At 40.2% G+C, this 27,694-nt stretch overlaps 1 protein-coding gene across 1 annotated transcript in view; it reads right to left on the minus strand.

Annotated features, from left to right (window-relative positions):
• Positions 1-27,694, minus strand: part of SMARCA1 (SNF2 related chromatin remodeling ATPase 1) — a 1,054,017-nt gene that overhangs the window by 620,542 nt on the left and 405,781 nt on the right. Inside the window, exon 27 of the transcript XR_011998184.1 lies at positions 15,204-15,342. The gene's annotated coding sequence lies outside the window, so the exon portion shown is untranslated. The remainder of the gene's footprint in view (positions 1-15,203; positions 15,343-27,694) is intronic.

Below are 27,694 nucleotides of genomic sequence, written 5' to 3' on the forward strand. Positions count from 1 at the left end.
GTTTCCTCATTTTTTTATATAAAATAATATCACCTGGGGATCCCTGGGTGGCTCAGTAGTTTGGCACCTGCCTTCGGCCCAGGGCATGATCCTGGAGACCCAGGATCGAGTCCCGCGTCGGGCTCCCTGCATGGAGCCTGCTTCTCCCTCTGCCTATGTCTCTGCCTCTCTCTCCCTCTCTCGGAGTATCTCATGAATAAATAAATAAGATCTTAAAAAAATAAAAAATAAAAATAAAATAATATCACCTACCTCACAATACTATTTGGAAGGGGAAAAAGAAACAAAATATGAATGAAAAAGTACTTGGTAAAATGTTCTATAGAAATCTGAATTATTTTAGTGCTGGTGAGGCACCCAAAACAGTACTTCTGCTTTCTCTCTAGGGTGCCTACCATAGGTACCTGAAACCTAACCATCAGTCACACCCTTGGATTAAAGCTATCTTGAAAATCATGTGTACCTTTAGTGCAGGTGTTTAACTTTATCATTACCTGGCAGAGACAAGGGTCCTTAGAGGATGGTGCCCAGGATAGGCAGTCTCAGGACAAGGGGTTTTGGGAGGAGAACCCTGAAATGCCTTAAGCTTGGAAGACTTTTAGAAGTTCAGACCATGGAAGGGGACACCTGCAGCAGGGGCCCTGCTCAAACCAGGCCACTGAGTTGTTAGGCAGAGGGAAACCACAGTAAGGAAGTTGGAAGAGCCAGCTGCAAACTTTCTCTCCTTGGCCTGTGTATATCTCAGGGTCACTTGACTTTACAGAATCCATGTGTGTGCACTGGAGAGAGGAGAAGGAAGCCAGAGAGCAGGAAACGGACACCAAGGGAGCTGTACTTAATCATAATAACCATTAGTATTGACTTTGGTGCCATCTTAAAGGAGCCATTTGTTATAAGAACCAATAGTCAAAACCTCAAGTCAGCCAGGTTTTGTCTTATGAGCTCTGAAAGTAATGGTATTTTGCTATTCATTTGTTTTAATTTTCTAAATTCAAATGCAATTTGAAATCAATTCAAAAATTGATTTCTCTCTTCTAAACAAAGAGACATTAAAAGGAGAAAGGAAGGAAGAAAGAAGGAAGGACAGACAGGCCAGGCTTTTCAGTGACTCACATAGTAATACACCAAAAGCATGAACCCAAGGCAGTAATTATTCCCTTAACTGAGTGGTATGAAAGGAAAATGGTTGAATTATGACTACATGAGCAATATATAAAACCTCTCCAGAGCAGAGGCCAGCAAATCACTTATCTACATCTTCAACAATGATATATTAAGCTGGAAGAAACACAATTAAGGTCAGTTGGCTCCTGGTTTTTAAACTACCACCTCATTTTAATCAGCTCCCCATGCCATGCTGCATCTCCAGCTGGTGAACTGGCTAGCTAAATTAGAGTTGTTTGCTCTTTTTCAAGAAGCTCAAAAATAAAGTGGAAAGAGTTGAGTGATCATGCCGTTAAGTCAGTTTGGAAAAGGTCAGCAGATTATTTTCCAGCCAGGCCTTGTGAGGATGTCTGCACCTTGATATGATCACTACAATCCAGGGTCTGGCACTCTACAGGACCTTGGTTCTATCAATTTCTCCAGCCTCTGGGCCTGCCTCAGACCAGCCAAACTCACACGAAACTGATAAGTTCTTAATAGATGATGGTGGGATGTACCTATCTAATAACCAGAATACTTCGGCCCACTATTCTGGTCTCTAGAAAAGAAATTAAATGCCTTAAACAAATCTAAAGAGAAAATAAGCATGAACTATGTTAATTTAAATCTAGGTTCATGGCTTCATGTAACAATGCTTTGGGCCTTGATTTTCTAATCTGCATAAAAGAGAATAATATTTATCACCACCATTGTTTTTTATGATATTTGAAAATAATTTGTGAATGGGAGAACATGATACAAATGAAGTGGTTATTTTTGGCAATAAGAAGGCAGTTTAGTGCACAAAGAATCTGAGAAAGGGGAAATGGAGAATTGTGTAGGCAGTTTTACCCTACTCTAGTGGAAACCAAAACATTCTACACTGCGCTACAAGTCTGCTTTTCTAAGGACTCAAAGCCACCGCACATAGTCTTTGTCCCCTGGACACATGAGGAAATTACAGATCTCTAACTCAACTATTTCAAAATTTCCTCAGACAGGAAAAGTTTCCATTATCCTGACATCTCCTGAAGCACAGACTGAAATTGTGATACTGCAGGGCATCTCCCATCAATTCCCTTTGAGATGGATGCCTTCCAGGGGACATTTCCCTGTCTACCATTTAGACACATCCCCACCTCAACAGCTGCACCTTCACACATCTGTCACTGGGCTGCTGCAAGAAATTGCACGTATCTGCTCCAGGAAGATTCTTGTTGCCTTTCACTTCAGGGAGAGTCCTTTTCCAACCTGATCTCCCAGTCTGGAGATACTCCTGTGTTGAGAATAATGAGGAATTCTCACTTAGAGCCAGGGCATGGAGAGGTGAAATTGGGGAGGGGCAGTGACACCACAGAATGGATGGTCTTAAACCACTGGAGATTGAATCAGTTATCTGGGACAGTAAAAACCGGGCATCATTCACAATGGGAAGACATAGGAAATTAAGAAACAAGAAGACTTTAAGGCACTTTTCAGAAGCCAGAGTGGTCAACCCAAAAGGGACTTCACACTGTCCTTAGAATCTAATTCAAGTTGTGTATTATGGCCCATGAGGCCCTGAGTAACCCAGACTCTGTCAGTTTCTCCAACTTTATTTCATATATTCATGCCCTCCCCAGTCACTATTCTCCATCCACACAGATCTTTATATTCTTTAGACCTGCCAACTTTCCCAGCTTGGAGTCTTTGCACCTGTTCCTTCTTGTCTAGGACTCCCTTCTCTCCTAGCTTTGTATGGCTGAGTCTTTCCTTCACTCAGCTTTCAGCTCAAATGTCACCTCCTCTGATGGCCTTTCTATTAATGTTGCCACTCCCTCAGCCATTCTCTCTCCCATTACCATGTTTTATTTTCTTCATGGCACTTATCTGATATTATATTACTTTTCCCTTTATTGGCCGATTCTCCCACCACCAAGAGATAGGACAGAGAACCAGAAGAGGTGAGATTGAAAAATTACAGGTCAGAACAGTTAAGAGGCTGTGGGGAGAGACAAAGGCTGAAGGCCAGGGGAGAAATGCCTTGTCTTATGCATATGGATGAGCAGACTGGGTCTATTTAAATCAGCTGGGGTTAACATGTGCAGAGTACCTACTATGTACCAGCCACTTTGCATATATTATTCCATGGAGGGAGGGACTATTGCTCCATTGCTTAGAAGGAAACAGTACTAGAATCCCACATTCATTCCTCTCTACTATAGGAACAACAAACATTAACTGGGCAATATTAACCAGAATGTTTAGGGTCACTTCACTGAAACAATAATGTGGGCCTGCCTCTTCTCACTATATACTTTCTCAGTTTCTACTATCCCATTCTGTAAGTCGACCTGTGTGAGGACTCTCAACTGCAATCAATTAATCAAGGCTGCATTCTCCAGCTTCTAAGCCTATAGCTAATTTTGATTTGTGATAATCATAAGCCCTATTCTATCTCATGCCTAAACCATATCCTCTGGCCCAACTTTAACAGAGAATCAGATCTTTTAGATCTAGAAAAGGAAATGATGTAATGTGTAGAGTTGGATCACTGAGGTTTTTATCTTTTATCCTGGCTCTGCAACCTACAGCATGACCTTGAATAAGTTATTTAATATTTCTGTCTCTTAATTTTCTCCTCTATAAAATAAGAATATTAATAATATCTACTTCATAGGGTTGACATAAGTATTAAGCAATCATATAAAATATCCAGCAAAGCATTGATAAATTAATAAATTTTAGTTATCATTAATGAGGTACTAAAGGTACAACATTGATCTACAACTAATTCCTTGTTTTCTGTCAATTAGAGCCAAGCAGGGTAGACAGGTAGACAGATTAGACTCACAAATCTCCAACATGGCCTTGAAAAGTTGGGAAATAAACACTATGTTAAGAGACCAAAGTACCATGTTAAAAAACCAGTTTCTGGTGTGCTTCACCAGAATCTGTGTTTGAAGCCTTACATTTGGCTTCATATAGTATGCTCAAGTGTGGGTCTGTGTCCATTATTAGCAAGTATAGATCTTTATTTTGGGTGTCTAGGGCCTCAGGAGTCTAGCCTAGAAAAGATTGAAGTGAGCTCCAGAGTCAGGAGAAACACTCTGAGGCCCTTAGACTACAAAGGCAGCAGGGTTTCCATGAGTTTTAGAATCTCCTGGGAAGAAGGCAAGGTCCTTACTAGTCTCAGGAATGAGTGACCTCAAAACAAGCAGGTGCCTGGGTCTAGTGTAAGCATTAGTTGATCTCTAGTTAATAGACTTGGCCTTTTTTGTTTGGGGGATTCCTCCTCTGTTAGATTTCTCAGCTAGGACTGCAATCCAAGGCTTTAAATCAGAATAGAAGCTGGATTTCTTTGTGAGTTAAAGAGCAATAATGTGGAATTTAGGGCTTTTAAGTTGTCAGTGTTGGGCTTTTTTTAGGTGGCATTATATCAACTGCTCCAAATTCTGTCTTCTGTCTTCCTTGATCTTGTCTGAAATATCATGCAGGACCAAGCCTTAAAGGGTCTATTTGGAAGGTCCACAGGCTCCCTGGAGTCTCTTCCCCACCAACTCAACTTTTTCAGGGGTGTATATAGTCTTGTTTTATAATTAACCAGGAGTAAGTGGTCCTTTTCTGATATGTTTGCCAAAGGGCCTAACATCATAGGTAGTGAGGGATGACCATTTACCCTGACACTGCATCTTCCCCATTCTCCTTCTACTTCTCCCATCTCTCTTCCAAGCTTCTATTTATTTATTTTATAGACCCAAACTGTGAATATTCCCCAAGTATGTTGGCTTATTTACTTTGCTCTTTTCCAACCCATGCTCAGTAGACCCATCCACTGCCAAAGCTTTAGCTCTCACCTCCAAGCAGAGGATTCCCCACTGGGTCCTATTTGCAACTGTATTTCAGATACCTTCTACATAGTGCTGTGCTGGTAAATGTTTAACAGTCTGCTTATGTCAAGAGCAGGGAAACTCTGATTTCTAGATTTTGCCAGTTTCCATGCTATCTGTACTGCCACCATGGCCAATTTTAAGCTACCATGGTGAGATCACTGAACACAGAGTTGAAAAAGGATGTGCACAATTGGTTCTCCCAAGTTTTTCTGGGTCAGTACAAGCTGGATCCCCACATGCCTGTGGCTACAGGTAACCTCCACTTTTTGGTCTTACTGTCACCTCAAATTCAACATCTCCAAAGATTAGCATCTCTCCACAAACTTCTCTCCTAAATTACTCTGTCAATAGTGCCTGTTAGAAGGGATCTAGCATTTCCCAGGTTTCAGGTTTCCCTGAGGAAGCTTCTACTAGGTTAATATACATAGCCAGTCTGCAACCCTTCATTCCCTTTCCTTCAAGGTGTAAATTAACTTATTCGTGAGAATAATGAAGAAATGTTCAACTCAGTTTCTTCTGTTCCACAGTTGATAGACTCTAGCCCATGAACCAAATCCAGCCTACCACCTGCTTTTGTTACTAAAGTTTTATTGGAATATAGTGATGCTTGTTCCTTTTTTTTTTAAGATTTATTTATTCATGAGAGACAGAGACAGAGAGAGAGAAGCGGAGACACAGGCAGAGGGAGAAGCAGGCTCCTCGCAGGGAGCCTGATGCGGAACTTGATTCCAGATCCTGGGATCAGGCCCTGAGCCAGAGACAGACACTTAACCACTGAGCCACCCAGGTGTCCCGCCATGCTTGTTCCTTTACTTAATACCTATGGTTGCTTTCATACCTCAACAGCAGAGGCAGTAGTTAGGACAGGACCAACCATGTGACCTGAAAATCCTCAAATATTTATTTTCTTGCTCATTGCAGAATAAGTTAGATGACCCAGATTCTGGGGCTTTCTCTTTCAGATATGCCTGCCCTGAGAGAGTTGTTTTAGGCTGCCCTCAGCCAATTGAGAATCTTACAGGATGAGCTATGTTCCTGGAGGGGAAGGCTATAGTTTTCCTGGTAGACCAATTACTATAAGGAGAAAGCTGCATAATTCACAGGGTACTCACATTTTGATACTCATTCATTTATTGAGTCTTATTTCTCAGTTGGTTCTGAGCTGAGAAGAGGAACAAAGAGGTACTCTTTTCTGTCTCCCTAAAACCCAATAGTACTATTTTCTGATTCTCCAACTTACAAATCATGTCATCCTCTTATATCTTCATCCCTTCATCCATATTATTCTGACATATCTGCCTACAAAGTATCTCACACATCCTGTCCTTATCTTGTCACCTCACATATCTGAACTACTTCAGTAGCCCTCTCCTCTACCCTACTCTTACATCCTTACGTGGTCTTTCTGCCTCTTGTCTCTTCTCATTCAATGAGCACTGCACTGGGCACTAGAGGTAGAGATGACTAAGTAACTGTCCCACAAGTTTACAATCTACTGAGGGAGAAAGACAAGTAAAGAGGCAAATGCATCACAGTGTGAGAAATACTGTGTTAGGATAGTATTATTACAGCAATAGTATGCTATTACCAGATCAATCCCCCTGTAACACCATTTTCATCATGCTACTTAAGAACTTATAATGGCCACCTACTGCCTCTTAAATAAAGCCTATTTCTGTGCAAACATGAGAACAGAGATCATTTTGAGGGGGAAGGGATTTTGTTGCTAATTTTTAGAAATTTAAATTATCATTATAACAGGGAAACATTTGATAATGGGAGGAGGGTTTCAGTGTTGACTTTTTCTGGGTGAGGGCCCATTTTGGGACAATGCATACTCTGTACAGACGAATTTCAGAAGCTTAGGGGAGGGGGCACACATGAAAGAGACTTTCACAAATGTTTTAAGGGCCTAAACTCCCATTTCATTTCATTAAAAGAAGGATCAACACTCCTGATCCTGAGTGGCCACAGGCTAGACTATTAACCCCTTGAGTAACAAAGCAATAAATTGTGGTGTAGTAGAGGCTTTGCCTTACAGCCAAAGAAAAACTCAAAGCTTTCTTTCCATCTTCTCTAAGTCCACAATACATAGGCTGAAAGTCAAAATGGCCTCCCAAAACCCAATCTGTCCACTATGTTAAAAGGTACAATTTATGGTGGAGGGATTATATATGTAAGTAGACTAAGAAAACTACTTTTTCCATTGCTTCTCTCTGAGAACTAAGTCTTCCCCCTCAAGCATCTAATAGGAGGAGCTCATCACTTGTTAAGGCCCAAAAGGATCATGGCTAAACCCAAGATAAAGAAGCCTAGCAAGGACAGTTAAGGCCAGCTCTGCTCTAGACTTTAGGAGGAAGGGCCCTATTTCCTTAGTTTTGTTTTTCTATGTTGCATTTTGTAAAAGTGGTGATGACAATGACAGACAAAACCAAGGTTGGGCCCCAGACAAAAAGAAAGAAGCTAGTCTAGGCCATAAGCATAAAGGACAAAAGCTTGGTCCTTTCAAATACAAGGTCTGTATTAACAGTTCCTGGTCTAGGCCATAAGCATAAAGGACAAAAGCAGTCCTTTCAAATACAAGGTCTGTATTAACAAACCAGAGGAGGAGCTTACAAAGAGGTTACAAGACCCTAAATAGGAGTAAGACTGTCCAAACAGATAAAGTATAGCTTTATGGTTAAGATCCATTCTCTGGAGCCAGACTACCTGGGTTTATCTTCCAGCTCTGCTTCTTACTAGCTATGTAACCTTGGGCAAATTTCTTAGTATCCCTGAACCTCTGTTTCCTTATCTCAGAAAAAAAGGAGACAGTTCCAGTTTCATAAAGTTGTTTTGAGGATTTGATGAAGTTTCATTAATGTTGTAGAACCATTTCACTCAATAAATGTTAGCTGTTATTACAAGACAATGTGCTTTCTGTGCTAGAGATATTCAGTGGCAGATATAACAGGAAGGGCTGTGGCCATAGAGTTTGAGAGGTTCTATCCTAGTTACACAGACACTTGAAAATCACTATGTTACCCAAGTACATCTCAGTCCTTCCTTTTCACCTTCTCATTTCTATGCCTTGCTGGGTTATTTGCTCTTGCTTAAAATGCTTTTCCCCTCCTTTATCTCTACCTATCCAAACCTAGCACAGTTCTACCCACTAAAACACCAGCGTACTTATGATCAATACTATGCAATTTAACACTTAATTGTTCCTTAATCCTTTCATGATGCCTACATTAGTCACTTCTAAGAATTAAGACATTATGGGGCACCTGGGTTACTCAGTCAGTTAAGTGTCTGCCTTCAACTCAGGTCATGATCTCAGGATCCTGGGATCAAGCTCCACATTGGACTCCCTGTTCAGTGGGGAATCTGCCTCTCTGCCACTCCTCCTGTTTGTGTTCTCTCTCTCTCTCTCTCTCTCTCTCTCTCTCAAATAAATACAAATCTTTAAAAAAAAAAAAAAGAATTGAGACCTTAAATGCCACTGTTAAAATGCAAATATCTGGTTCAAAGTAGGTGCTTAATAAAAGTATAGGCACTCTAGGGTTAGAGAAAGTATGCAAACATGCTTCAGCAACCATGTCATTATAAGTCATTAGTGAAACACACTTGGTGTTACAATTTGGTGGTTTGTAGACCATGGCTCCAGTGTCAGACAACTGGATTCAAATCCCAGCTCCACTGTTTGCTAGCTGTGTGATCTTAAGTCACTTAAACTCTTTGGGTCTTAATTTCTTCATCTGTATAGGGAGTATAATAAGAACAATCAACCTTATGAGGTTGGTGGGAGGATATAAGAAATTTGTATAAAGCACTTAGCCAAATGACTGTAAGTGTTGGCTTACATTTTAAGTGTTGGCTACTAATGTTACTATAAATTGCTTTGTCAGATTAAGTGAAGGAGGCCTCCTTGAAATTAAATATAGAGCATACATACTAAAAGAGTCAAAGCACAGGTCAGCATGGAAAGGGCAAGCCTAGGGGAGATGCTGTAGGGAGGGGCCCTGGGGACCCAAGAGAAGCCATACTATGAAAGAGGATTCTTAAATTCAGAGCACTCAACACAAACTTTTGCAGCCTCCCAGGTTTATCTTAGGCTGGTTCTTACAGTGACTGGAGTACTCTAGTCTGTCCCAAGTTGTGCTCTAAGAAAGAGAAGAGCTAACATTGCATTTTTGAAAGACTCCCATTTGGTTTATTAAGTAATTAACTTCCTGATGCACAAAGGACAAAGCACTAAGGGGCCCTCTGAAGCCAATTAAAGCCCAAATGGCTGGATTGCTGTAAAGAATGGGTACTCAGGGAAAAGCCTTCCCTTTCTGAGGCTACCTCCCACCAATCTACTAATTAGACTGGAGAGAGGAAGAGCGGATGGCAAGGAAGCCACAAAATGCCAACCTGTAAGAGGGGTGAGAGGTCTGGAGCCAAAAAGAAATTAGGCAAAGCTGAGGCTATCCCTCACTGAGCATTAAGCAGAAACCAGGCAAGCACAAAGCACCATATCTGACTGTCTATTGGACTGGGACCACTGACCCTCTACAAAGGCCCAGAGCCAATTTATAATGCTCTGTATGATGTGATTATCCACAGCTACTCTCAAACTACAGGCTGGCCTCGCTTTGGGTCTCTGAATATTCCCAAGAGGCCCAGGTCATTGGTACTCAGCCAACAATCATTCTAATATTACGATGAATAAAGCATAGCACAAAAGATAAAGCCCCCAATGAGCGGGTTAGGCTTGATATAGATCAGATAATGTTACTCCCTTTCCATATTATTTGAAATTTTATTTTAGATACATGTTGTTCTTCCACACCGAGGTAAAATCCTTGCCTTGTAGAACTATCCCTTGCTCATTTCTCTATTTCCCACTAGTACCTAGAACAGTGCCCACACAAAGTAAGTACTCAATACATGTTTATTGAATTGAAATACGTTTGCATCTCAACAATAGCTAAGGATGGGAGAGGGACAGAACTAGGGAAATAGTTTCTGGTCATCTGCAACAACCTTCCTTTCCTTTTCTTTGTGAACTTTCTGCTCAGTCACCAAGACTGAAGAGTCTGGGTATGTCAAGAACTATTTACCAAGATGTTTGACAAATTTTACAATAAATACATTGCAATGGGATCTATATTTCCTTATGTTTTCCCATAGTCAGCAATGACATTACTTCCTAAAAAGTGTCCTCTAAAAAAGAAAAATAGAAGACATCTAAAGTTTTTTTTTTTTATTGAGATGCAGCTCTAGATTCTTTGTAACTTGAGGCAGTGTGGTTTAACAGAAAGAGCACAGACTTTGAAGTGTATAACCTTGAGCAAGTTACTTAACCTCTCTGAACTTTTGTTTCCTATCAGTAAAATGTCAGAATATTAACAGATCGTATCTCATAGGTTTTTGAGGTCTAATCTAATCAAATCAATACTTCTTTTTTTAAATTTTTTCAATACTTCTAATATACCTAGAAAAGTACTTGACAATAATAAGCACCATAAATTTTAGAAACTATCTGTGTGAGGATTAAGTGAAATTAAATGAAATGAAGCATGTAAAGCAGGGGTCACAGCATATATCTAATTAGGACTCAGACATGTTTGGCTACATGTGGTACAATCTTTAACAGCCCTGCAAAAACGAGGGAAGCTCCTGAAGGAGAATTATGGTACAGGAGGGATTAAGAATCAGTAGGTGGAGTGGGAGGGGTAAAATAGCTTAGGAATCCTGAGTACCATGGGGGTATCTCTCGCTTGGATTTGTTTCATTGCCAATCCCACATGACTTATGTCTGAATAGGTAGTAATGGAACAGATAAGTACATTAAATTGTATTATTAAAAGCTGTGAGGTAAAAAATGGTGCTGAGCTAAGTAGCTTTGGAGGTAAGTGGAGACAGTAAGATGAATGACAAAAGGCACTGTACACAAGCACCATACTCCATTTGAGAAAGTTGTTTCCCACAGGACAATGGGTTAACAATTTTGATACCACTGTATATGAATACTAGGTTGAATAATTAAGTAAATGGATGGTAGATGGTGGAAGCCAGTTATCTTGCCATTGAAATGGGAAGTCACAGATAATTAAGGGGAGAGGCTAAAATGATCCATATGATAATAAAGCTAGAGTCAACAGCTTGGACTGATGTTTAGTTTAATATAAGTGTATATGGTTATATGTAGAAATATTTATAGATATATATATATATACATGTGTTAGTATAGACACACATATCTCTTTACTCTGTCAGCTAAGAGGGTCTAGAAGCACTGACACCTTATAGCAACAAGCACAGCTAGTGCCAGATCTTAGTTTCTAATACCATTCTCCAAAAAAGGAAGCAGGGATCCTTGGAGAAATGGCTGACTCTACACATGAGGCATAAAATTAAGGAACTGCCAGACATTAAGGAACTGCTTTGAAAAAAAATCACACACACACACACACACACGTGCACTGATGAGAGATTTATACTAAAGAGACAAAGGGATGCAGGAGTCAAATGAAAGAACTTCTAATGGCTAGAGTGGTATCCATTTCAGCAACAAATCAATAAAAGACTAGAGAAGTTTATACTCATTATCCGTGGTAGTTACATTCTACAAATTATCCATGAATACTGCATTAGCAAATACTGAACCATTGTTCCTAAGGAAAATACAGAGTTAGCTTCCTACAAGCCTCTTGATAACAACATTTTCTTTAAATGATCACTATATAACCTTGTTTTATGCAGGTTTTTATTTAAAGATAACTTATTTAATATATATTGTTGAATCATTAACACTGAACTCATGGACAAGAGCACTATAATTCATGGCTGAACAAGGTCTATCTAACATATATTTTCTCCATCACAGCCTTCTTGTACTCAGGAACACTAGTCAGTACTTTGGCACTAAACTTGAGGGACATTTTAACCAGTGAATTCACAAATAAAAAACCACAAAACCGGGGAAAACATGACATTAAATAGATGATTAAAAGGGTAACTGTTTATAGTATGAGAGATGAAACAAGAAGGTAGAACTGAAAATGAAAATTAAAGTGCCACAAGTATTGACTCAAGAGTTACAAATTTTAGCAAGTAGGCAAATTAAAAAGCACAGAATCCATGAATAATAAGCATTAACTATACTAGGTTATAACCTAGAAATTTAAAGTAAATATCCACGAGTCCTACCAATATAAATAGTTGAATAAATAAACAAATGGTGAGAAGAGACTAATCTCCTGCACAAAGGATTCCAAATAATTCATGTAAATACTCCATCTTCAAGACATTCTCCATTCCTTAAACATTGGCTATGCATAGCTACTTCATTTAAAAGAGTACAGAAAGGTGTTTTTTTAAAAAATAGTAATTTTACAAGGGAGAAACCTGACAAACACTGCTTCAGCCAGATAATCAAGTTCTATAACAACTGTGATAAGTGACATTGACATAGGTACCCTTGATACAATGTGATGAGAATGGCACTTTACCTGTGTGATCTTCCTCCCCAAAACCTATAACTCAAGTCTAACAATGAAAGAAATATTATTTCCCCAAAACCTATAACTCAAGTCTAACAATGAAAGAAATATTATTTCTTTCTAAAGATTTTTATTTACTTATTTATTCATGAGAGACAGAGAGAGAGAGAGGCAGAGACATAGGCAGAGAGAGAGAGGCAGGCTCCATGCAAGGAGCCTGATGTGGGACTCTAGGATCACGCCCTGGGCTGAAGACAGGCGCTCAACCGCTGAGCCACCCAGGCATCCCCATGAGAGAAATATTAGAGAAATCTCAATTGAAGGGCATTCTATGAAACATTTGACCAGTAGTCTTCAAAACCTCCAGGGTCATCAAACATAAGAAGTCTTAGAAACTGTCACATCCATGAGGAATCAAAGGAAATATGACTATTAAATGTAGTGTGAATCCTGAATGGAATACTCAAACAGAAAAAGGCCATTAGGAAAAACAGAAGAAATCAAAGTGTGAACTTTAGTTAATAATAATGCATTAATGTTGATCCATTAATTGTGACAAATGTACTATACTAATATAAGATATTAACAAGAGGGGAGACTACCTATAAGGTATATGAGAACTCCCTGTACTATCTTCTCAACTTTTCTATAAATCTAAAAACTCCAAAAAACTCCACCCAAAGATTGCTAGAACTCATATAGCAATTCGGCAGTGTGGCAGGATACAAAAATCAATGCCCAGAAATCAGTGGCATTTCTATACACTAACAATGAGACTAAACAAAGAGAAATTAAGGAGCCAATCCCATTTACAATTGCACCCAAAACATAAGATACCTAGGAATAAACCTAACCAAAGAGGTAAAGCATCTATACACTAAAATGTATAGAACACTTCTAAAAGAAATTGAGGAAGACACAAAGAGATGGAAAAATATTCCATGCTCATAGATTGCAAGAATTAATATTGTGAAAATGTCTATGCTACCCAGGGCAATTTACACACTTAATGCAATCCCTATCAAAATACCATGGACTTTCCTCAGAGAGTTGGAACAAATAATCGAAAGATTTGTGTAGAATCAGAAAAGACCCCAAATAGCCAGGGGAATATTGAAAAAGAAAACTAGAGCTGAGAGCATCACAATGCTGGATTTCAAGCTGTACTACAAAGCTGTGATCATCAAGACAGTGTAGTACTGGCACAAAGACACATAGATCAACGGAACAGAATAGAGAACCCAGGAATGGGCCCTCAACTCTGTGGTCACCTAATATTCGACAAAGCAGGAAAGACTACCCACTGGAAAAAGGACAGTCTCTTCAACAAATGGTGCTGGGAAAATTGGACAGCCACATGCAGAAGAATGAAACTAGACTATTCTCTTACACCAGACACAAAGATAAATTCAAAATGGATGAAAGATCTAAAAGTGAGACAAGAATCCATCAAAATCCTAGAGGAGAACACAGGCAACACCCTTTCTGAACTCAGCCCCAGCAACTTCTTGCAAGATACATCTATGAAGGCAAAGGAAACAAAAGCAAAAATGAACTATTGGGACTTAATCAAGATCAAAAGCTTCTGCACAGAAAAACAAACAGTCAACAAAACTAAAAGACAACCTACAGAATGGGAGAAGATATTTGCAAATGACCTATCAGATAAAGGGCTAGTATCCAAGGTCGATAAAGAACTTATTAAACTCAACACCCAAGAAACAAACAATCCAATCATGAAATGGGCTAAAGATAGGAACAGAAATTTCACAGAGGAAGACATAGACATGGCCAACAAGCACATGAGAAAATGCTCTGCATCCCTTGCCATCAGGGAAATACAAATCAAAACCACAATGAGATACCCCCTCACACCAGTGAGAATGGGGAAAATTAACAAGACAAGAAACAACAAATGTTGGAGAGGATGTGGAGAAAGGGAAACCCTCTTGCACTGTTGGTGGGAATGTGAACTGGTGCAGCCACTCTGGAAAGCTGTGTGGAGGTTCCTCAAATTGTAAAAAATAGAGCTACCCTACGACCCAGCAATTGCACTGCTGGGGACTTACCCCAAAGATACAGATGCAGTGAAACCCCGGGACACCTGCACCCCAATGTTTATGGCAGCAATGTCCACAATAGCCAAACTGTGGAAGGAGCCTCGGTGTCCATCAAAAGATGAATGGATAAAGAAGATGTGGTCTATGTATACAATGGAATATTACTCAGCCATTAGAAACAATGAATATCCACCATTTGCTTCAATGTGGATAGAACTGGAGGGTATTATGCTGAGTGAAGTAAGTCAATCAGAGAGGGACAAACAGTGTATGGTTTCATTCATATGGGGAACATAAAAAAAATAGTGAAAGGGAGTAAAGGGGAAAGGAGAGAGAATGAGTGGGTAATATCAGTGAGGGTGACAGAACATGAGAGACTCCTAACTCTGGGAAATGAACAAGGGGTAGTGGAAGGGGAGGTGGGCAGGGGGGTGGGGTGACTGGGTGACAGGTACTGAGGAGGGCACTTGACAGGATGAGCACTGTGTTTTATACTATATGTTGGCACATTGCACTCCAATAAAAAATATATACAAAAATTTAGAAAAAAATAAATCTAAAAACTATTCTGAAACGAAAGATCAGTCAAAAAAAGTCCGGCTTGAGGACCTCTTCCAAAACAATATAATACAAAGTAAGAGAGATACATTCTCCCCTACCTTAAGACAAATTATCTAGATGCTCTGGCACTATGTGTAGTCAGTCCTGTGCTCTGTTGTCAATACCCAGAAGAAGAGCCACAAGGTCAGGAGAAGACACTTGAGTTCAGCAGAGTAGAGGCAGCACCCAAGAAATAGCCTTAATGGGAGATAATAAGAACAGACGAATACCTAGTTAATGTGCTGCAAAGCACCAACAACATATGACAGACTTGTTCATGATCACAGGGGAAATACCAGCTAGGAGCTTCAAGAAAAGTTTAAGAGACACAACAGAGAACTAGGATCCTGAAAGAAGCAGGTGGAGCAAGAGCCAGTAGTACTGAATTATGTACCATTATTATTAAAACTGCTGAGAACTAAGGAATCTTGGAAGCTACACATGCAGTGTCTAACCCATACTAGGTCCTGCAAAAGTTCAGTTGGCTACAAATGTGCTCATGTTGTCCCAACCCAGCTCATGAGAGCTAATTGTTAAATCTTCAGAAATTTTGTGAGCTGGTTGTTAAATACAGCCATTAGTAAAAATTACATATATCTAAGATTAAATTATACTAAAACTAAAGAAAATATTCAAAAGAGATCATTTCCTAATTCTCAGACTATATTTTTTTATTCTCTATGCACTTGAGGTTATTTACATCTATAATCTGTATAAGGTGGAAACACCCTATAACAGTGTGTTGCTACACATCTCTTCCAACTCCTCATTCAGTAACATCGCAATTGTAGTTGACATCCACCATAGAGGGAAGTATTTACAATGTAAGAATTTGAAAATGCTAAAAAAAAATCCAAGTTTGATTTCTCATTTGTTGATTGAACTAAAAAAAGTGATGGAGAAAGTGTTAACCCATATTATATTTAAAACTGTTGCATTGGAGGGGTACCTGGGTAGGCTCAGTTGGTTAAGTGATACAATTCTTGATTTCAGCTGAGGTTGTGATCTCAGGGTCACGAGATTGAGTCCCACGTCAGGCTCCATGTTCAGCATGGAGTCTGCTTGAAATTCTCTCTCCCTCTGCCCTCCCTCTCTCTCTCTCTCTCTTAAATAAATAAAATCTTTTTTTTAACTGTTGCATTGGAATATTGGGGAGCTTGGAAAGATGGCAAAGCATGAGGACTCTGAGTTCACCTGGTCCCATGTTGACAACTAGATATCATCCACATCCAAGTCAAAAAAAAAGACCAGAGAGCAATCTGAAGACTGGCAGAACAAACTCCACAACTAAGTACAGAGAAGTTGAATCTGAAAGGTTAGGAAGGTCAGAAAGGCAGAAGGAGGTTGCCCACAGGAGGGAGGGAACTGTGCATGTGGAAATAGGCAGAGAAATAGGCCCTTGCACATGGGGAAGACTTATCCCCATAAATTTTGGCTTTAAAAACCAGAGGGGCTAAATTACATGAGTTTATAAAAGTGGGACTTGGAGCCTAGAGCTTTAAAAGTTAGCTAACTTAGCACCGGGCAAGCTAAGAAGGCAAGTGATAGCAGGATCACCACCCTCTAAAGAGACAGCAGCCTCTGTGGAGAGACAACATAAAAATGGCAGTTTATACAATGGGGGGGGAGGGCAAATAAATGGATCTGCTCAACTTATTTTGGAACATGTTGGGGGACTTCTTGACTTCTTTGAAAACAAGGGAGCTGGCAGGTAGCATTTTCCTCCTCTGCCCCCCAGCATAAACACAGGAAGCAGGGCTGCACAGATATTTGCAGCCTTGGCCCAGGGTTCAGGTCAAATTTTGTCACAATTGCACATGTGCCACCCAGCCTCCAGGTGCATACCTGCTGCCACACACCATGCCCAGCTGCAGTGCCCACCCATGTGCCCCCAGCCACCATAATGTGCCACAACCAGCCCCTAGGCGCACAGCTGCCATCATGTGCCCTGCCCAGCTGCTGCACAGAACCCAACTGTGCATCCACAGCCACTGCCTTATACCGGGCTAAGCTACACCAAGTATCCTCACATGCCACACCAGCCTTGCACCCCTCAGCCACTCCAGCATACAGACTGCAGCTGACATAGCACTTTCAGGGATCCAGCATAGGACAAATGACCCACCACAAAATTTTTCTAACATCACCAAACTCTCCCACATTCTTCAGTGGGCTACCTCAGAGCTGGCCTGCCTGGACCCCACTAACACACAGGGAGCAAGCACAGCCAATAGTAGACAGAAAGGCAGGGCAGATGACTGCACTGAAAAGTGACTCAGACACAACAATGGGGCATAAACAACTCTCGTGAGGTGCCAGGTTCTAATGAACAATGACACTGTACTGCAGTCACTCCAGGACCTCCTCTTCATAAAGTCACTACTTTTAAGAGCAGAAGACATAGGTGACTTCCTGAGGACAAAGAAATAGACACAGAGAGACAGACAAAATGAGGAGACAGAGAAATTTATCCCAAATGAAGGAACAGGACAAGGTGAATCCAGAGATTTAAGCAACATAGATATGAGTTACATGCCTGAGAAAAAATTTAAAGCAATGATCATAATAATACTCACTGGGCTTAAGAGAAGAGTAGAAGAAAAGAGTGAGACCCTAACACAGAGATAAGGAAGAACATTGCAGAGAAAAAAAGGGGGGTCGATAAATGAAATGAGAAATCCACTTGATGGAATGAATAATAGGAAGGAGGAAGCAGAGGAACAAACTAGTGACCTAAAAGACAGTAATGGAAAATAATCCAACTGAGCAAAAGAGAGAAAGAAGAATTACGCAAAACAAGAATAGCTTTAGGTAACTCAGTGACTCCATCAAATGTAATTAACATTCATATTATAGGAGTCTCAGAAGAAGAGAGAGAAAAGGGGGCAGGACATTTATTTGAAGAAATAATAGCTGAAAACTTCCCTAACCTGGTGAAGTAAAGAGATATCCAGATCTAGGAGGCACAGAGAGCTCCTATCAAAAATCAACAAAGGCAGTCTGACCCACACCAAGACACTGTAATTAAATTTGTAAATGTAGTGAAAAAAATCTTAAAAGCAGCAAAAACAATATAAGTCCATAACTACAAGGGAAAACTCATAGGGCTGCCTGGAGATTTCTCAACAGAAACTTTGAATTTATTATGCTGCTCCCTTATGGCTTGCAAAATGCTGAATGGGAAAAATCTCAGCCAAGAGCACTCTATCCAGTAAGGTTACCACTCAGAATAGAAGGGGAGATAAACCATTTCCCAGACAATCAAAACCTAAAGGAGCATGTAAGAAATATTAAAGAGGACTCTTACTAGAAAGGAGAGACCAAAAGTAACACTATAAAGGTAGGAAACACAAAAGCAGAAAAAAATATTTCTATTTTAAAAAATCAGTCAAGGGATTCACAACATAAAAGGATATAAAATATGACAGTGTATACTTAAAACATGATGAGGGAGGAGTAAAGAATGGGTTCAAACAAAAATGAGGGGGGCACTTGATGGGATGAGCACTAAGTGTTATGCTATATGTTGGCAAATTGAACTCCAATAAAAATGTTTACATACAATTGTATATATTATGCATAATAAAGCATATGAAGAATTATCAAAAAAAAGAAGTTTTTTATTGGGTCTTTGCCAAAAAGGGTCATATGAACATGCTCTTTATTTTCACACTATATATGAGATTTTCCTATCTATGTCAACAGAGGTTGCCACGTTGTGTAAAAGGTAGAGGGACCATAAGGTTAATTATAGAATATATTTTTAGAAATAATAAATGATAGACAAATACAAAAAAATGACCATCAATTTAATACAGCAAAAATAAAAATTTCTGTTAAAAAAATCAGTCAGGGAACTCCCAAAAAAAGGATATAAAATATAAACACATTTACCTGAAACATGTGAAGGGGAGAAGAACATGTTCAAACTTAAACAACCATTAACTTAATATAGACTGATATATGCCAAAGAGGTTTATACAAACCTAATGGTAACCATATATCAAAAACTACTAATAAACATTCAGAGAACAAAGACAAAGAAATCCAAATATATCACTAAAGAAAATCAGCAAAACATGAAAGATAGAAAGACAAGGAAGGATCAGAGAAAATCTTCAGAAACAACCACAAAATAAGTAATAAAATGGCAATAAATTCATATCTATCAATAATTACTTTGAATGTAAATGTACTAAATGCTCCAATCAAAAGACATAGGATGATAGAATGGGTAAAAAGAAAAACCAATTGGGGCACCTGGCTAGCTCAGTCAGGTGCAGAGCTTAGAAGAAAAAAGAAGAAAGAAGAAAGAGAGGAGGAGGAGGAAGAAGAAGAAGAAAGAAGAAGGGGGAGGAGGAGGAGGAGGAGAAGGAGAAGGAGAAGGAGAAGAAGAAGAAGAAGGAAGAAGAAGAAGAAAGAAAGAAAGAAAAAGTCTCTTAAAAAAAAAATCAGACCTGGGTGACTCAGCAGTTGAGCTTCTGCCTTCAGCTCAGGGTGTAATCATCAATCTGGGATGGAGTCCCACATCAGGCTCCTCACGGGAAGCCTGCTTCTCCCTCTGCCTATGTCTCTGCCTCTCTTTCTGTGTCTCTCATGAATAAATAAAATCTCTAAAAAAAAAAAAAAAAGTAAGACCCATCTACATGCTGCCTACAAGAGACTCATTTTATTTTAAGATTTTATTTATTTATTTGAGAGAGAGACAGAGAGAGAGAACTGGGGAAGAGTAGAGGGAGAGAAACAGACACAGAGATTAACATGGGGCTTGATCCCACTGCCCAGGAGATCATAACCTGAGCTGAAACCAAGAGCTGAATGCTTAACAGATTGAGTCATCCTGGCAACCCACAAGAGACCCATTTTAGACCTAAAGACATCTGCAGGTTGAAAGCGAGAGTATGGAGAAACATCTATAATACAAATGGATATCAAAAGAAAGCCAGAGTAGCAATACTTAGATGAAATTGACTTTAAGACAAATACTGTAACAAGAAACAAAGAAGGATACTATATAATAATAAAGGGGACAATCCAACAAGAAGATATAACAACTGTAAATATTTATGCACCAAATGCACAAAAGAGTTAATAACAAACATAAAGGAACTGATTGATAATAATACAATAATAGTAGGGACTTTAACACCCCATTTATATCAATGGACAGATAATCTAAGCAGAAGATCAATAAACAATGACTTTTAATAACACACTGGAACAGATGGATTTAACAGACATATTCAGAACACTGCATTCTAAAACAATACACACTCTTTTCAAGTGCACATGGAACATTCTCCAAAATAGACCACATCTTATCCAACAAAACTAGCCTCAAAAAAAAACTAGCCTCAAAATATTCAAGATCAAAGCCATACCATGCATCTTTTCTGACCAAAATGCTATGAAGAAAATAGAAGTCAACCACATGAAAAATTCTAGGAAAACCACAATACCTGGAGGTTAAATAACATGCTACTAGACAATGAATGGGTCAACCAGGAAATCAAAGAATTAAAAAGTACGTGGAAACAAATGAAAGTTAAGACATAATGGTCCAAAACCTCTAGGATGCAGCCAAAGTGATCCTAAAAGGGAAGTTTACAGCAATACAGGCCTATCTTAAGAAGAAAATCTCAAATAAACAACCTAATCTTACACCTAAAGGAGCTAGAAAAATAACAACAAACAAAACCTAAAAGAGGAAAGGAAATAATGAAGATTAGAACAAAAATAAGTGATATAGAATCTAAAAACAGATCAATGAAACCAGGAGATAGTTATTTGAAAAAAAAATCAAAAAAATTGATAAGCTTCTAGTCAGACTTACCAATAAAAAAGGAGAAAGGACCCAAATAAATAAAAATCACAAAAGAAAGAGGTAACATAACTACCACAGAAATACAATTATAAGAGAATATTATGAAAGACTATATGGCAACAAACTGGACACCCAAGAAGAAATAAATAAATTCCTAGAAACACAGAAACTACCAAAACTGAAACAAGAAGAAATAGAAAATTTATACAGACCAATAACCAGCAAAGAAACTGAATCAGGAATCAAAATACTCCTAACAAACAAAAGTCCAGGCCCAGATGGCATCACAGACTAATTCTATCAAATATTTAAAAGAGTTAATACTTATTCTTTTCAAACTATTCCAAAAATAGAAAAGGATGGAAAACTTCCAAATTCATTTCTATGAGCCCAGCATTATTTTGATACCAAAACCAAATAAAGACACCACAATAAAAGAATAGTACAGGCCAATATCCCTGATGAACATAGATGCAAACATCCTCAATAAAACACTAGAAAATAGAAAAATCCTCAAAAAAATACTGGCAAATCAAATTCAACAATACATTAAAAAAATCTTCCATCATGATCAAGTGGAATTTATTCCTGGGTTTCAAGTGTGGTTCAATATTTGCACATCAATCAACATGATACATAACATCAATAAGAAAAAGGACAGGAACCATATGATCATTCCAGTAAACACAGAAAAAGCATTTGACACTGTATGACATCCAGTCATGATAAAAAAAAACCCTCAACAAAGTATGTTTCAAGGGAACATACCTCAACATAATAAAGGCCATATATGAAAAACCCACAGCTAACATCATCCTTAATGGGAAAAAACTGAGAGCTTTTCCCCTAAGGTCAGGAATAAGACAAAGGGGATCCCTGGGTGGCGCAGCGGTTTGGCGCCTGCCTTTGGCCCAGGGTGTGATCCTGGAGACCCGGGATCGAATCCCACGTAGGGCTCCCGGTGCATGGAGCCTGCTTCTCCCTCTCTGCCTGTGTCTCTGCCCCCTCTCTCTCTCTGTGTGTGACTATCATAAATAAATAAAAATTAAAAAAAAAAGGAACAAGACAAGGATGTCCACTCTCACCACTTAATTAATCTTCAACAAAGCAAGAAAGTACGCCCAATGGGAAAAAAAGACAGTCTCTTCAGCAAATGGTGTTGGGAAAACTGGACAGCAATATGCAAAAGAAAGAAACTGGACCACTTTCTTATACCAAACACAAAACTAAATTCAAAATAGATTTAAGAGGGATCCCTGGGTGGCGCAGCGGTTTGGCGCCTGCCTTTGGCCCAGGGCGCGATCTTGGAGACCTGGGATCGAATCCCACATCGGGCTCCTGGTGCATGGAGCCTGCTTCTCCCTCTACCCATGTCTCTGCCTCTCTCTCTCTGTGTGTGTAACTATCATAAATAAATAAAAATTTAAAAAAAAAAACAACAAAAAAAAACAAAATAGATTTAAGAGAGGAGAACACAAGCAGTAACTCCTTTGACCTTGACTTTAGCAACTTTTTTCAAGATGTTTTCCTGAGGCAAGGGAAACATTAGCAACTATAAACTACTGAGACTACATCAACATAAAAGGCTTCTACACAGTGAAGGAATCAATAAAACTAAAAGGCAACATACAGAATGGGAGAAGATATTTGCAAATAACATATGCAATAAAGAGTTAGTCTTCAAATTATATAGAGAACTTCTAAAACTCAATAACCAAAAAGCAAATAATTCAATTAAAAATGGGCACAAGAGGGGGAGGGGCAAGATGGCGGAGGAGTAGGGTCTCCAAGTCACTTGTCCTCAACAAATTACCTAGAAAACATTCAAATCATCCTGAAAATCTACGAATTCAGCCTGAGATTTAAAGAGAGACCAGCTGGAACGCTACAGTGAGAAGAGTTCGCGCTTCTATCAAGGTAGGAAGACGGGGAAAAGAAATAAAGGAACAAAAGGCCTCCGAGGGGGAGGGGCCCCGAGGAGCCGGGCTGAGGCCGGGGCGAGTGTCCCCAGGACAGGAGAGCCCCGTCCCGGAGGAGCAGGAGCTGCACCGACCTTCCCGGGGGAAAGGCCTCCCGGGGAATTAGAGCAGGATCCCCAGAAAGGCGGGGACGCCCTCGGGCTCCCTGGGACAGTAACAGAGGAACCGCGCCCCGGAGAGTGCGCCGAGCTCCCTAAGGGCTGCAGCGCTCGGGCGGGACCCGGAGCAGCTCGGAGGGGCTCGGGCGGCGGCTCCGCGGAGGGGGCTGCGCGGCTCCGGGAACAGCTCAGCGGCGGCGGCTCGGGCGGAGGAAGAAGCTCCGCGGAGGGGGCGGCGCGGCTCCGGGAACAGCTCGGCAGCGGCGGCTCCGGCGGAGGAAGAAGCTCAGCCCGGAGGGGGCGACGCGACTCCGGGAACAGCTCGGAGGGGCTCGGGTGGCGGCTCCGCGGAGGAGGCTGCACCGCCGGGAGCGCGAATCCAACAGCGCAGGCCCCGGAGCACAGGGCGCCGGGACACAGCCCAGGATCCGGCCTCCCCCCGGGACAGGCAGAGGCCGGGAGGGCCCAGGACAGCGAGGACGCTCCTGCCTGGAACTGAGATCAGCGGCCCCGCCTGGGAGCCTCCAGGCCCTGCAGACGGAGAGCCCCGGAGCTACTGCGGGGGCTGACTTCAGGGTCCCAGAGCTGCCCCCGCCACTGTGGCTTCCTCCCGGGGCCTCACGGGGTGAACAACCCCCACTGAGCCCTGCACCAGGCAGGGGCAGAGCAGCTCCCCCAAGTGCTAACACCTGAGAATCAGCACAGCAGGCCCCTCCCCCAGAAGACCAGCTAGAGGGACAAGTTCCAAGGGAAGTCAAGGGACTTAAAGAACACAGAATCGGAAGATACTCCCCCGTGTTTTTTTTGTTTTTTTTTTTTGTTTGTTTGTTTTGTTTTGTGCTTTTTTTTTTCTTTTCTCTCTTTCTTCTTGATTTCTGATTGCGTCCCCCCCCTTTTTTTTTCTTTTTTCTCCTTTCTTTCTTTTTCTTCTCTTCCCCCCCCCTTTTTTTTCTTCTTTCTCTTTTTTCTTTTTCTCTTTTCTTTCCTTCTCTTTTTCTCCTTTTCCCAATACAACTTGTTTTTGGCCACTCTGCACTGAGCAAAATGACTAGAAGGAAAACCTCACCTCAAAAAAAAGAATCAGAAACAGCCCTCTCTCCCACAGAGTTACAAAATATGGATTACAATTCAATGTCAGAAAGCCAATTCAGAAGCACTATTATACAGCTACTGGTGGCTCTAGAAAAAACCATAAAGGACTCAAGAGACTTCATGACTGCAGAATTGAGATCCAATCAGGCAGAAATTAAAAATCAATTAAATGAGATACAATCCAAGCTAGAAGTCCTAACGACGAGGCTTGACGAGGTGGAAGAACGAGTGAGTGACATAGAAGACAAGCTGATGGCAAAGAGGGAAACTGAGGAAAAAAGAGACAGGCAATTAAAAGACCATGAGGATAGATTAAGGGAAATAAATGACAGCCTGAGGAAGAAAAACCTACGTTTAATTGGGGTTCCCGAGGGCGCCGAAAGGGCCAGAGGGCCAGAATATGTATTTGAACAAATCCTAGCTGAAAACTTTCCGAATCTGGGAAGGGAAAGAGGCATTCAGATCCAGGAAATAGAGAGATCCCCCCCTAAAATCAACAAAACCCGATCAACACCTCGACATTTAATAGTGAAGCTTGCAAATTCCAAAGATAAGGAGAAGATCCTTAAAGCAGCAAGAGAAAAAAAGTCCCTGACTTTTATGGGGAGGAATATTAGGGTAACAGCAGACCTCTCCACAGAGACCTGGCAGGCCAGAAAGGGCTGGCAGGATATATTCAGGGTCCTAAATGAGAAGAACATGCAACCAAGAATACTCTATCCAGCAAGGCTTTCATTCAAAATGGAAGGAGAGATAAAGAGCTTCCAAGACAGGCAGGAACTGAAAGAATATGTAACCTCCAAACCAGCTCTGCAAGAAATTTTAAGGGGGACTCTTAAAACTCCCCTTTAAGAAGAAGTTCAGTGGAACAATCCACAAAAACAAGGACTGAATAGATATGATGACACTAAACTCATATCTATCAATAGTAACTCTGAACGTGAATGGGCTTAATGACCCCATCAAAAGGCGCAGGGTTTCAGACTGGATTAAAAAGCAGGACCCATCTATTTGCTGTCTACAAGAGACTCATTTTAGACAGAAGGACACCTACAACCTGAAAATAAAAGGTTGGAGAACCATTTACCATTCAAATGGTCCTCAAAAGAAAGCAGGGGTAGCCATCCTTATATCAGATAAATTAAAATTTACCCTGAAGACTATAGTGAGAGATGAAGAGGGACACTATCTCATACTCAAAGGATCTATCCAACAAGAAGACTTAACAATTCTCAATATATATGCCCCAAATGTGGGAGCTGCCAAATATTTAAGCCAATTAATAACCAAACTGAAGAAATACTTTGATAATAATACACTTATACTTGGTGATTTCAATCTAGCTCTTTCTATACTAGATAGGTCTTCTAAGCACAACATATCCAAAGAAACGAGAGCTTTAAATGATACACTGGACCAGATGGATTTCACAGATATCTACAGAACTTTACATCCAAACTCAACTGAATACACATTCTTCTCAAGTGCACATGGAACTTTCTCCAGAATAGACCACATACTGGGTCACAAATCGGGTCTGAACCGATACCAAAAGATCGGGATAGTCCCCTGTATATTCTCAGACCATAATGCCTTGAAATTAGAACTTAATCACAACAAGAAGTTTGGAAGGACCACAAACACATGGAGGTTAAGGACCATCCTGCTAAAAGATGAAAAGGTCAACCAGGAAATTAAGGAAGAATTGAGAAGATTCATGGAAACTAATGAGAATGAAGATACAACCGTTCAAAATCTTTGGGACGCAGCAAAAGCAGTCCTGAGGGGGAAATACATCGCAATACAAGCATCCATTCAAAAACTGGAAAGAACTCAAATTCAAAAGCTCACCTTACACATAAAGGAACTAGAGAAAAAGCAACAAATGGACCCCACCCCCAGCAGAAGAAGACAGTTAATTAAAATTCGAGCAGAACTAAATGATATCGAGACCAAAAGAACTGTGGAACAGATCAACAGAACCAGGAGTTGGTTCTTTGAAAGAATTAATAAGATAGATAAACCATTAGCGAACCTTATTAAAAAGAAGAGAGAGAAGACTCAAATTAATAAAATCATGAATGAGAAAGGAGAGATCACTACCAACACCAAGGAAATACAAACGATTCTAAAAACATATTATGAACAGCTGTATGCCAATAAATTAGGAAATCTAGAAGAAATGGATGCATTCCTGGAAAGCCACAAACTACCAAAACTGGAGCAGGAAGAAATAGAAAACCTGAACAGGCCAATAACCAGGGAGGAAATTGAAGCAGTCATCAAAAACCTCCCGAGACACAAGACTCCAGGGCCAGATGGCTTCCCAGGGGAATTCTATCAAACGTTTAAAGAAGAAATCATACCTATTCTACTAAAGCTGTTTGGAAAGATAGAAAGAGATGGAGTACTGCCAAATTCGTTCTATGAGGCCAGCATCACCTTCATTCCGAAACCAGACAAAGACCCCACCAAAAAGGAGAATTAGAGACCAATATCCCTGATGAACATGGATGCAAAAATTCTCAACAAGATACTAGCCAATAGGATCCAACAACACATTAAGAAAATTATTCACCATGACCAAGTAGGATTTATCCCTGGGACACAAGGCTGGTTCAACACTCGTAAAACCATCAATGTGATTCATCATATCAGCAAGAGAAAAACCAAGAACCATATGATCCTCTCATTGGATGCAGAGAAAGCATTTGACAAAATACAGCATCCATTCCTGATCAAAACACTTCAGAGTGTTGGGATAGAGGGAACTTTCCTCGACATCTTAAAAGCCATTTACGAAAAGCCCACAGCAAATATCATTCTCAATGGGGAAGCACTGGGAGCCTTTCCCCTAAGATCAGGAACAAGACAGGGATGTCCACTCTCACCACTGCTGTTCAACTTAGTTCTGGAAGTCCTCGCCTCAGCAATCAGACAACAAAAAGACATTAAAGGCATTCAAATTGGCAAAGAAGAAGTCAAACTCTCCCTCTTCGCCGATGACATGATACTCTACATAGAAAACCCAAAAGCCTCCACCCCAAGATTGCTAGAACTCATACAGCAATTTGGTAGCGTGGCAGGATACAAAATCAATGCCCAGAAATCAATGGCATTTCTATACACTAACAATGAGACTGAAGAAAGAGAAATTAAGGAGTCAATCCCATTTACAATTGCACCCAAAAGCATAAGATACCTAGGAATAAACCTTACCAAGGAGGTGAAGGATCTATACCCTAAAAACTATAGAACACTTCTGAAAGAAATTGAGGAAGACACAAAGAGATGGAAAAATATTCCATGCTCATGGATTGGAAGAATTAATATTGTGAAAATGTCAATGTTACCCAGGGCAATTTACACGTTTAATGCAATCCCTATCAAAATACCATGGACTTTCTTCAGAGAGTTAGAACAAATTATTTTAAGATTTGTGTGGAATCAGAAAAGACCCCGAATAGCCAGGGGAATTTTAAAAAAGAAAACCATAGCTGGGGGCATCACAATGCCAGATTTCAGGTTGTACTACAAAGCTGTGGTCATCAAGACAG

This window comes from Vulpes vulpes, chromosome X, assembly GCF_048418805.1.
Source record: "Vulpes vulpes isolate BD-2025 chromosome X, VulVul3, whole genome shotgun sequence".
Classification (NCBI taxonomy): domain Eukaryota; kingdom Metazoa; phylum Chordata; class Mammalia; order Carnivora; family Canidae; genus Vulpes; species Vulpes vulpes.